A 12337-nucleotide genomic window follows, 5' to 3' on the forward strand; every position below is an offset into this window, starting at 1 on the left:
GAGAGCCCTTGGATGATTCTAAACACCATGTTTGGCTGTCCAAGAGATCACTGTGGGGACATCGTGGTAGATGACACAGAAGAGGACGAGACAGAAGGTGGGACAGAAGGTGATGGCCCAGGGTGGGAGCAAAGCCATGGGGCAGGAAGTTAGAACCTAGAGAAATGATCAGAGTGGCAACAGAGGTCACACAGCAAGCGTCCATTTGAAAGAGTTTTCGCTCCTGGGGACTTGGAACTGATGTATATGAGGCATGAGCGAGGTGGTAAAGGATGATCCTGGTTTTCTTAGAGAGGGGGGATGGTAAGACAGGGGCTGCAGAGGGCCCTAGATGAGACCCCCGGGGGTGGGGTGGGGATCAGGTGGAGTACATTTGATTGAGAGGCACCAGAAGAATAGCCAGGAGAGATGGTCAGATCTGCAAGCTGGGAGAACCATCTGGGCTGTTGAGGTCAGGGATGGCCTTCAGCGGGGTGTAGGTCAAAGGCAGGAGCACACAGGATTAGCTTGGGGCGGGGGTTAGGAGAGAAGCTGGGGTGGCTGGGTGCTGAGCCCAGGATCACCCAGGAGGAGGACACGCCAGCCTGACACACGGAATCCCGGTGGAACTCGAGGGGCCAAAGGAGGCAGGAGTGTGACACCGTGTGACAGTAAGGTCCACCTGTTAGGGTCAGGAAAGTTCTACCAAATTGGGCAACCATGAGGTCATTTAGTCCTTAGCAAGGGCAGTGCAGGAGCCAGGGGACAGCAGGCTGTGGGGCAAGCGGGGAGCGGGAAGAGTAAGGACAGACCCCTTTTTTTAAGTTTGGCGGTTCTATGGGTTGAATTGTCTCCCCTCCCAAAAGATTTGCTGGAGTCCTAACCCCACCACCTCCCTCAGAATGGGACCTTCTTGGGAGACAGGGTCTTTCAGATAGTCAGGTTGAGGTCATTTGGGTGGGCCCTACCCCGAGAAGACATGTGGATGCAGATGTGAACACAGGGAGAAGGTCATGTGCAGATGAGGGCAGAGATCGGGGGGGATGCATCCCTGAGCCAAGGAGCAGCAGAGGTGGCCAGCAACCCCCCAGCAGCACCCCGGGATCCCGCACTTCCGACCTCCAGAACTGGGAGACGATGAATTTCCGTTGCTTAAGCCACCCAAGTACGTGCTGCCCCACATCTGCAGGGCCAGGACGCTGCTGAAGCTGTGGAAGGGAGAATGTGACTTACAGAGGCAGGTGAGGCCAAGAGAGTGGTTTTTCAGTCATTTTGTTTCTGTTTGCCTTTTTTTTTTTTTTTTTAAAGGGAGACACTTAAGTGTGTGAATAAGCCGAGAAGAAAGAGCCAGTAAAGGGGATGTTTGTTTGTTTGGAAAGGGTTAAGCCTGGAGTAAGAAGGGCCTTGGGCAGATGCAGGGGAGGGGGCACTTCTGTTACTGAGACTAGAGGTGTGTGTGTGTGTGCGTGCGTGTGTGTGTGTGTGTATACGCATGCACGCGCGCACTGGAGTAGGGTGTGTTTTGCCAAAAATGGAAGGCATGCCACCTTTTTCTTTTTAATTTTTTTAACGTTTACTTATTTTTGAGAGAGAGAGAGACAGAGCATGAGCAGGGGAGGGGCAGAGAGAGAGGGACACGGAGCCACAGAATCTTGAGCAGGTTCCAGGCTCTGAGCCATCAGCACAGAGCCCGACGCAGAGCTCAAACTCACGAGTGGTGAGGTCATAACCTGAGCCAGAGTCGGGTGCTTAACCGACTGAGCCACCCAGGAGCCCTCTTTCTTTCTTCCTTTCTTCCTTCCTTCCTTTCTTTCTTTCTTTCAATTTTTTTAAATATTTATTTATTTTTTGAGAGACATAGAAAGACAGAGCACAAGTTGGGGAGGGGCAGAGAGAGAAGGAGACACAGCATCTCACAAACTGTGAGATCATGACCTGAGCCAAAGTCGGATGCCTAACCGACTGAGCCACCCAGGCGCCCCTCTTTCTTTCTTTCTTTCTTTCTTTCTTTCTTTCTTTCTTTCTTTCTTTCTTTCTTCCTTCCTTCCTTCCTTCCTTCCTTCCTTCCTTCCTTTCTTTCTTTCTTTCTTTCTTTCTTTTAAATAAAGTTAAAAGTAGCCTAAGATTCCTTATGGGTCTAAAATTCTCTTTCTAGATCTTTTGGAACCCACAGCTATTTAAATACAAATTACTGTTTTATTCTACATTAATAGTAATGTGTTTTAATTTATTGTCTGTGGTGTATTAAGCCCTTAGGAAGACATACTCCTCCTATCTTTGCCTGTTATTAAAACAAATCCCAAACCCCAAGCTATAGGGGACCGCATACCTAAACCATGGGAGGCATATTTTGTTTGCCTTTGTTTCTTTGGGTCTGAATCATAATGTGACATTTGGAATGTTCTGGAGGCAAGCCTTGGGTTTGCATGTGCCCAGCACCTGGGCACTTCACAATGCTCACTTCCTACTTGCGTTTGTTCCTTCTAGACTCAGGGGTGAGAATCTGCGAGGGCACCTGAGTATGGAATGTAGGATGTTCTATAAGAACATAAGACTGATGAAGTCACGAGGAGGATGTCACCTCTGCGAGGGGCTCGGGGATGTAAAACAGCCTTGTTTGTCTGGGTCCCGTGATACCGAGCAGAAGTCTACCGGGGGCACTGCTGTTTCTTCCGTCCTCTTCTGTCAAATTGGCAGTCTGGTGTCCCGGAGAGCGAGAAGGTGGTTCATGTTGAAATGAATGAAAGGAGACTCTTGTCACCGGGGACGGAAGCAAGCTTTCCCTCCCAGGCTGTCCCCCAGCTGGGCTTCTCTGTGGCCCAAATCTGCTCACAGATCTGATGGTCGCCTAGGAGTGTCTCAGCAGCCAGTAAGTTGGATTTACCATCTGCGGGAACCCCTCATTCCGGGGCTAGCTCCTTCAGCCTTGCACGAATTGAGCAAATATTTGCAAGCACCTGGCAGACGCAAAGCACTGCAGACGTTTCAAGTTCACCGGTAACTCCTCCCCGAGCCCCTAACAGAGGACACATGATGCGGCTGGAGGCACTTTTGTCTCCCTGTTCTGCGTTTACTCTTTTCTACAGCATTCATCACCTTCCGTGGTACACAGCTTACTTTTTATTGTGTTTGTTGTTTCTTTCTTTCCGGTTGGGATGTGAGCTCCGTTAGTGCAAAATCCTTCTGTGTTGTTTGTTCACTAATGACTCTTAAGCACCCAGAGCAGAGCTGGCTCTGGGTGCTGGCTCTGGGTGCTCCATAAATACGAATAGGAGTCTCCCTCCTTCCCTCTCTCCCTTCCTCCTTCCTTTCTTTCTCTTTTTCTCTTTCTCCGTTTATTTGGTTACTCAGGGCAGCACACAGAAGAAATACCAGAATGTTGGGCATTTACAATTGACATTTTGTGAGAACTTTGTAGAACCCAAATTTAAAAAAAGAGAGACCTTTAATATATTTTATGATTTTCGGTTTTCTCCCCCTCCCAGGTAAACCAAAACGCGTATGTGATTTTGAGTAGAAAACCACAATGGCTGTGTTAGTTATCTGTTGCTGAGTGACAAATCACCCGCAAACTTAGCAGCTTAAAACAGCAACCGTGCTGCGTCGCACAGTTTCAGAGACTCAGGAGCCCCGGAGCAGCCGAGAAGGTGGTCCTAGCTGAGAATCTTTCATGAGGTTGGGGCGAGTGCTGGCTGAGTCTGTGATGGGGGCCGGAGGATCTGTCCCAAGCTCACTCTCATTGCTGTTGGCAGGAGGCTTCAGCTCTCTTGTCGCATAGACCTCTCCGTAGGGCTTCTCGGGGCATGGTTTCCCCCAAAGTGAGCGATCCAAGAATGAGGGGGCGCCATGACAGAAGCCAAAGTCCTCTATAGTCAAATATTACAAGCAACCACCCTGTGACTTCTGCCAGATGTTGTAGCTCACACAGACCAACCGTGGCTCAGTGTGGGAAGTGATTACATGGGGTGTGAATATCAGGAGACAGAGCCCATGGGGCCATCTTGGAGACTGGCTCCCATCACAACAAGGAGGCTCAATGCTTGGAGGTCAGCCAGGCTCATTCCCTGTACATATATATAATTCAAATTCCCGGCTCAGCAAAATTCAGATCATGACTTGTCGCTGCCTTCGAAGTTCCTGCTGAACAGTTCACATGCAGGGCAAACAGGTCTGCTCTGAATGCCACACTTTGGGGATTCCCTCAGCCTTCCTGGGTCTCGTTTCCCTTCTCTTACATCAAGCGGGTGGACCATATTGCCAACTGTCCAACTCTCAAACTCCATAACTCAGAAATTCAGTTTCAGTGAGTCAGTGCAGGGTTATAGAAATGAAAAAGTCTTTGGGGTGCCTGGGTGGCTCAGTCGGTTGAGCGTCCGACTTCGGCTCAGGTCATGATCTCACAGCTCGTGAGTTCGAGCCCCACGTCGGGCTCTGTGCTGACAGCTCGGAGCCTAGAGCCTGCTTCCCATTCTGTGTCTCCCTCTCTCTCTCTGCCCCTCTCCTGCTCACGCTCTGTCTCTGCCTCTCTCAAAAATAAATAAACATTAAAAAAAAAAGAAATGAAAAAGTCTTCAAAGAGGAGAGGGAGTTTGTATTTGAAAAAACCTCTAGAAGGATGGAATGGCCCCATGGAATGAACATACAGAACTAACTGGGAGAGATGGTAACAAGACTGGCAGCTGGGACTACAGAAAGGCCCTGTTGGGAGGCAGGACCCACACAGTTTGGATAAGTAAATGAAGATTCTGGAGGTCATTCTGCAGGTGGCCGAGATGCCTCCACTGAAACGCATCCCTCCCTCTGCAGTGTGAGTCTCCCCTGAGCGGAGGCTGTGAAGCCGGGGACTACATTCCCCAGCATCCCCTTCTCATCTAGGTCGGGCCATGTGACTACTTCCAGCCAATGGGACGTGACCAGAAGTGATGTGCTTCACTTCTACACGGAGACAGCAGAGAAGCAGTTATGTCTTCCCTTGCTCCTTCCCCCCACCCCTCCCTTCCTGGGTGGAGAGGATCTCAGGGCTCCAGGGAGTGGAGGAGCCTCAAAACGAAAAGGGCTTATGTTCCAGAGACGTCAAGAATAACATCTCTTTGGAATGCCGGATGAGTGAAAAATGCACCTGTATCACATGAAGCCCTGTTTAGACTTTGGTGTTTGTTTGTTTGTTTGTTTTCCAGCAGCTACCACTGCCCCACCGCACACTAGAAGACCTTCGAGAAAGTCTTTCTATGGGGATTTCATGAGAAATGTAGTCTTAGGGAGATGGACATGCCATTGGTCGGTCGGATGCTGTAAATAAGCAAGGAGAAGAAAGTATACCCCGAACAGAGGAATTGAAATTGGTTAGGTTGCTGTTGTGGGACTGCCACATCAAATGACCTGGGAGAGCCTGGTGTCCCCACTCCCACCTCTGCTTGGTGGCAGGATTCATGGGAAAAACCCAAGTGGCGATGACTGTTTCTTCTCTGCTGATCGCATGCCAGACATTATGCTGTGCACTTTAGAGCCATCATCTCACTTAATATTTTTAGCCCCTGTTTAAATTTTTATCTTGCTTCATTGGGCATGAAAAACAACTTTTAGAAAACAACTTTTACAAACCAAACTAGGGGCGCCTGGCTGGGCTCGGTCGGTAGAGCATGTGACTCTTGATCTTGGGGTCGTGAGTTCAAGCCACACGTTGGGCATAGAGCTCACTTTAAAAAGGGTTTTAAAAAATGCTGTAAAACAGACAAATCCATGCCTTAAAAAAATTTTTTTTTACATTTTATTTATTTTTGAGAGAGAGAGAGACGGAGCACAAATGGGGGAGGGGCAGAGAGAGAGAGAGAGAGAGAGAGAGAGAGAGAGGGAGACCTAGAATCCGAAGCAGGCTCCAGGCTCCAAGCTGTCAGCACAGAGTCCGACGCGGGGCTCGAACTCACGAACTGTGAGATCATGACCTGAGCTGAAGTCCAACGTTCAACTGACTGAGCCACCCAGGTGCCCCTGGACTTCCCACTTTAGAAGATGAGTATTTGGATCTTCACCAAATCCTGTATCCTGCATACTTCCCCTCCCTCTCATGAGTAAGATTTCAACGGCAGAGGTGAGTTTTCTAGACAGGCAAAATAAACACAGTAACAGTTATAATAGTACGTAGGTTATCCTGGAGGGTTCGAAGGAAGTGAAGCTAGAGAGGTAGCTTGGAACTCGAGCACGGAGAGCCACCAGGCTGGGGAGTTAGAATGTAATCTGGTGTGCAGTAGGGAGCCATTGAGAGTTTTATGCAGGGGAGTGATGTGAGAAGAAGGGAGCGGGAGGACCAGGGGATACTTCTCCAGGCAGCACCACAGTGGAATGGAACAGAGAGGATCATATGACAGTCCAGGTCCTTGGCCTTTTAGGCATTCATTCATCTGCTCATTTATCCCTTCGACTTCCTCATTTACATTTACAAATGGACCATTGGTAGTGCTCCTTCCTTCCACTGGACTGTCCTTTCCACGAGAGCAGAGAGTGCTTGTTCCTTTGCTTGCTGATCTTCCCTGGCCCTTGCATAGTGTCTGGCACCCTGTAGACGGTGTTGAGGAAATGTTTGTGGAAGGAAGGAAGGACAGACGTTGAGGATGTGGAGATTAAGTAAGGTGGTGGCCGTGATGAAAGACTTAGAGGCATTTTCCAGAGAGACATGACTCGGGCCGCTATGGGGACTGGTCTTGCTCTTAGACCCAGGGGAGGAAGCTCAGGGAGGTACCCCGGTGTTGACTCTAGAAGTCACCTCTGGAATGCAGCCTTTGTGTTGGAAAGCATGACCCTGGGAATCTGTCTCACCCACAGCCAGGCATCCAGGGTCAGTGTCCCTTGGAGAAGAACGGAAAGCAGGATTCGATGAAAGGGGGTCATCTTCCCGTAAGGGGACTGTGTTGAGTACCCTGTGAATCTGCTTCTTGCAAAGCTGTCATGCGTGTTGAGCCCCATGAGCCAAAATGTGTAGATTCTGTGTGTGTGTGTGTGTGTGTGTGTGTGTGTGTGTGTGTGTAGCCAGAGTGAGGGGAAAAAAAAAAAACAACCCAAACCTGATAAAATTCAGATGTTGCCAAACCTCTAAATTTGGCATCTGGTGCGGTCAGGAGTCGACCAGGAGGCCTGGGCAGGGCTCCCAGCTGTCACTTGTCAGACCACGGGCAAACGTGATACGGGAACAAGGCAAAAGCTAGATAATAGACTTGCCACCCTGTTCTCCCACAGCAACCACTTGTTTGTTTCTTTATGTTTATTTTACTCTTTCCAGATATAAAATAATACCCGCTCTTTATGAAAACTGATAGAAAATACAGAAAGGTAGAAAGAAGAAAAATATCACGTTGTCCCAGTCCTCAAAGATTGTGTTCACATTTCATTTTATTTTATTTTATTTTTTAATATATGAAACATTTAATTTTTTTTTAATGTTTGTTTATTTTTGAGAGAGGGAGGGAGACAGAGCGCAAGCAGGGGTGGGGCGGAGAGAAAGGGGGAGACAGAATCGGAAGCAGGCTCCAGGCTCCGAGCTGTCAGCACCAGAGCCCGAGGCGGGGCCTGAACTCAGGAACCGCAAGATCATGACCTGAGCCGAAGTCGGATGCCCAACCGACTGAGCCACCCAGGCGCCCCGAGATTATGTTCACATTTAAAAGTGTTTCTTTCCAGACTCCTATCTTAGCGTAATTTAAAAAGCCGTGGACACGTTCACAGTCCACGAATTGTTTTTGAATTACTCTCTGGGGAAAAAAGAAACATGTTTAGTCTAGGAGGAAGAAACTTTTTCACGTTGTAATTTTTCACGTTATCACAGCAAACTCTATAAAAACCATCTTAATGGCAGACACACCATTTTATCAAACGAACAGGCCATAATTTGCGTAACGAATCTCCTACTGGATACAAAAGGGTCTCGGATCTAGGTCCTTGTCTCTGCTGGGACCTGGGGGCTCTCGGTCTTGTTTGGGGGCTGCCACTCCGGGAAAGATGCCATGTGGAGGGGTCATTGCTATTTATAGAAAAAGCAGCTCCCCTTGCTTCTTCCACCGTTTGATCGTTGAAATTTACCCCTGAAGAAAAGATTTTAGTTACTGCTGCATTTATTTGGGAAAGTCTTATGTCCGTTCGTTTTCTTCTTTTTTTTTTTTTAAATAAGATCTACGCTCAGTGTGGAGCTTGAACTCGTGGCCCTGAGATCAAAAGGCATTTGCTCCACCGACTGAGACAGCTGGCTGCCCCCACTTAGTCTTTTATTGTTTGAAGTTATCTATTTATTTTGAGAGAGAGTGTAAGTGGGAGAGGAGCAGAGAGAGAGAAGGAGAGAGAATCCCAAGCAGGTTCTGAACGGTCAGTGCAGAGCCTGACGCGGGGCTCGAACTCCCAAACCGGGAGATCATGACCTGAGCTGAAGTTGGACACCCCACCGACTGAGCCACCCAGATACCCCTCCCCCCGTTAGTCTTATCTTTAAAAAAAAATTTTAATGTTTATTTTGAGAGACAGAAAGTTAGAGCATGAACAGGGGAGGTGCGGAGAGAGAGGGAGACACAGAATCCGAAGCAGGCTCCAGGCTCCGAGCCGTCAGCACAGAGTCCGCGGCGGGGCTCGAACTCACCATCCTCGAGATCATGACCTGAGATGAAGTCGGACTCTCAAACGACTGAGCCACCCGGGCGCCCCGGTCTTAGTTTTAAAGCAGATGAAAGAATTGGGTTGGCTTACTTGACAGAAGTCAAACTCAAGCAGATGGTCGTTGCCTTTGGGTGACTCTGCCCCCCCCCCCCCCCAACAGAGCTTCTTTCTGGAGCCCCCGGATGCCAAGTGGCTTGCTCACGGTGGCTCCGGGTTGGCTGTGTGGTGGCAAAGGATTTTCGTCCATTGGGAGCATACACACGCCACCCCCCTCCCAGGAAGCCTCAGTTTACCAGCTCCTCCTTCGAATCCACCTTTCTTCTTCAGCTCTTCAGGGAGGAACTGCCGCATGCCCTCAGGGTCAGCGGCTGCCCCGGGGTGAGATATGACCTTGGAGAGCCCCACCGGGCCTTGCAGCCACACGGGGGAAACTGCTCGAAGGCCCTCCCCCAGCTCCAGGCTGCACCGCCAGCTCCAGAGCCTGAGAAAATGGCTCGGCAGGATCCCGTAAGTGACCAGCCCGGGCTCCTTCGTCCCAAGACCTGTGTCAGTGAATCGGAGACACTCTCCTCAGCCGTTGGGACACAACCCGGCCTTTGTGCGTTGGGGCCAATCACCGCTCCTAATTGGCTGCGTAAACAATGGGCCTCTGTGTTTGTTCCCAGAAGACAACAGCGTCCTGGAACAATGACACGCGTTTCAATGTTAAAAAAAAAAAAAAAAAAAAAGAGCAGAGCCTGGCACTCCAGCAAAAATCTCTTTGGAGAATCCTGTACTTCTCACTAAAAGGCCTTGTACCTCGTCCAGATGGCTGCAGCAGCAGCCTCCGGCCACTCGCAGGCCACAGTCCGTCTGTGGGGACCGTGTGTGCAGATTACTGCGTGCACAGTGCCAGCCGCTGCAGCGATTAGTGGCTTTTGCAAGATTTTATTGGGCTTGATTTAAGGGCCGTACCTGCCGCAAGGTGAGTCCGTCCCGAGTCGGTCCAACGCAAGCCGAACACAGCTGCCGTCAGGAAGAAAGCAAGCCTCTCTTCTGCACGAAGGGCCCGGCCCGCTGGGCACTTTGGCGAGGGGCAAGGTGGGGGGCTCTCCCACCCCCAGACCCCCGGGAGGGGGAAATGGGAAGGCACCTGTGATCTGACCACTGGCACGGGTAGGCGCAGCTCCCACGCTCTTTGCGGTAGAGACTTCAAGGAGGGGAGTCCTGAGACGCGTCCCTGGGCTGGGACGCACCTCCGTCCCTTTGCATTCTGACCCTGGCAGCTAGGGAGCAACGGGGAACCAGTAGCCGTGCCTTGTGCTTTGCGGTATTGGTTCAGGTTCTGCAGAGAAACAGAAGCAACGGGAGAGAGAGAGAGGTAGGTAAAAAGGTATATAGAAAGAGCAAGAATGAGAGGGAGAGGGAGGGAGAGGGCGAGCGATGTGAAGGAATTGGCCGGGGCTGGCAAGTTTGAAATTTGCAGGGAGGCGGCAGGCTGGAGACGCAGGGAAGGAAGGGTTGATGTGTCCAAAGGCAGTAAGGAGGCAGAATTCCTTCTCCCTCAAGGGGACCTCAGTTTCTCTCTCTCTCTCTCTCTCTCTCTCTCTCTCTCTCTCTCATAAGGCCTTCAACTGATTAGATAAGCCTCATCTACATCTTGAAAGGTAATCTGCTCTACTCCAAGCCTATCGATTTAAATGCTAATTGCGTCTAAAAAATCTGATAAATGTCATAGCAAACATCTAGACTGGCGTTTGACCAACAACTGAATATCGTAGTGTAGCCAAGCCAAGTTGACACGTAAAGTTTTTTTAAATTTTTTTTAATGTGTATTTATTTTTGAGACTGAGAGAGACAGAGCACGAATGAGGGAGGGGCAGAGAGAGAGGGAGACACAGAATCGGAAGCAGGCTCCAGGCTCTGAGCTGTCAGCACAGAGCCCGACGCGGGGTTCGAACTCACGGACCCTGAGATTGTGACCTGAGCTGAAGTCGGACGCTTAACCGACTGAGCCACCCAGGCGCCCCGACACGTAAAATTAACCATCCCAGCCGCCTAGGTGCCCGAGGTGGTAGCACATAGTAGGCGGTCGCTCTGTATTTGTAGACTGCACAAACGAGCATCCTAGGATTGCCCTCACCTTGTCTCCAGTCTTGCCCTCCTCCCGGGCACCTACTCCCATCTGGCATCTTACAAGTTTTCCATAATTATTTGCTGCTGCCTGTCCTGGATTTGTGTCTGTGTCGTCTTCAGCGCCCAGAGATGTGTCTGGCCCATAGTAGGCACTCAATAAGTCTTTGCAGAATGAATGAATTTTTTTTTTTTTTTAAGTAGGCTCCACCCTGCTTCGGATTCTGTGTCTCCCTCTCTCTCTGCCCCTCCCCCACTCACGCTCTGTCTCTATCAAAAAGTGAATAAACGTTAAAAAAAAATTAAAAAAAAAAAAGTAGGCCCCGCGTCCAACATGGGGCTTGAACTCACGACCTCGAGATCGAGAGTCGCATGCTCTACCGACTGAGCCAGCCAGGCGCCCCCAGAATGGATGAGTTTAAAGGCTAACAAAAGCAGAGCATTAACCCAAGTGCGAGGTCCTTCTACGTGGGCGGCCCGTGGGACTGCACAGGTCCTGTGCCTGTGAACCCCACCCTGCTAACCTACGTCACTTCGAAATGCTTTGCTCATGGCCATCGTTGGGTTGTAGGTCTTTTCCAACATGGAGGCTGTGAGCCTCTGGAGGGCTGGGCCATTCCGGTTATGCTGATTTCCTGGCGCCGGGCACCGACCAATGAACTCAGTAAAATGTCAAAGGACTGAATGAATGAATCGCAGCTTCATTACTTAATTTCCCACCATCCTTTGCGTTCTGGATAGTTTGCAAGTTGCCATTTCAACCTCTGCCTCTCATCCCTTCCCTCAAGGAGTGACTATAATTGAACTCTCAGTGCCATTCTGGGGACACTGATGCCACCCGGCCACTTTACAATAATTTCTGCCCGTTGCCTTCACCCCTCCTGCGGCCAAGGGCTGGGCAGGCTCTTCACTGAGTCTGTCCGTGGCCTCGGCATTCCAGCGGGGGGACCTCTCGTGGTTTTGCAGGATTTATGGACACCCACCCACCATTCCCGCGGTGTGACAGCAATACAGATCCATTAGACGGTCATTCAGAGAGAGATTAAAATAATGAAGGTGAGAATAAAGCGAAGCCCGTGTCCTGTTGGAGCTCCATTAATCATCATTTGTGGCGTCAAGAAAGAGTTATCATCCCAGCCCATTAAAGAAAGTTGTCAATTAGGCACGAAGTGAGACCTCAGGAAATTGTTCCCCAAAGAGAATTTTAGGAGGGTGGCCACATCCCAGTGATGAATTTATCACCAGAGAATCCAGTGTGGTTCCCTGGGTGAAGCTGGGTGTATCTGGGATGCCAAACAGAATGCCCTGCCCACCACGGCTGGGGAGGGCAGACAGAGGCAGGGTTTGGAAATCGAGGGTCACCAGGATGGGCTCCTGAGGTCAGATCACCCACTTTTTTTTTTATTTTTATTAAAAAAAAATTTTTTTTTAATTTTTTTTTTTTAACATTTATTTTTGAGACAGAGAGAGACAGAGCATGAATGGGGGAGGGTCAGAGAGAGAAGGAGACACAGAATCCGAAACAGGCTCCAGGCTCTGAGCTGTCAGCACAGAACCCAACGCAGGGCTCGAACTCACAGACCTCGAGATCATGACCTGAGCCGAAATCTGA

General features: G+C 49.9%; 1 non-coding gene across 1 annotated transcript; it reads right to left on the reverse strand.

Moving 5' to 3' along the window:
* Positions 1–11051: 11051 nt before the first annotated feature.
* On the reverse strand, positions 11052–11124 carry TRNAE-CUC (transfer RNA glutamic acid (anticodon CUC)). Its single transcript has one exon. It is a non-coding gene; the product is annotated as a tRNA-Glu (tRNA).
* Between the last annotated feature and the right edge of the window lie 1213 nt (positions 11125–12337).

This window comes from Neofelis nebulosa, chromosome 16 (genome assembly GCF_028018385.1).
Source record: "Neofelis nebulosa isolate mNeoNeb1 chromosome 16, mNeoNeb1.pri, whole genome shotgun sequence".
Taxonomy (NCBI): domain Eukaryota; kingdom Metazoa; phylum Chordata; class Mammalia; order Carnivora; family Felidae; genus Neofelis; species Neofelis nebulosa.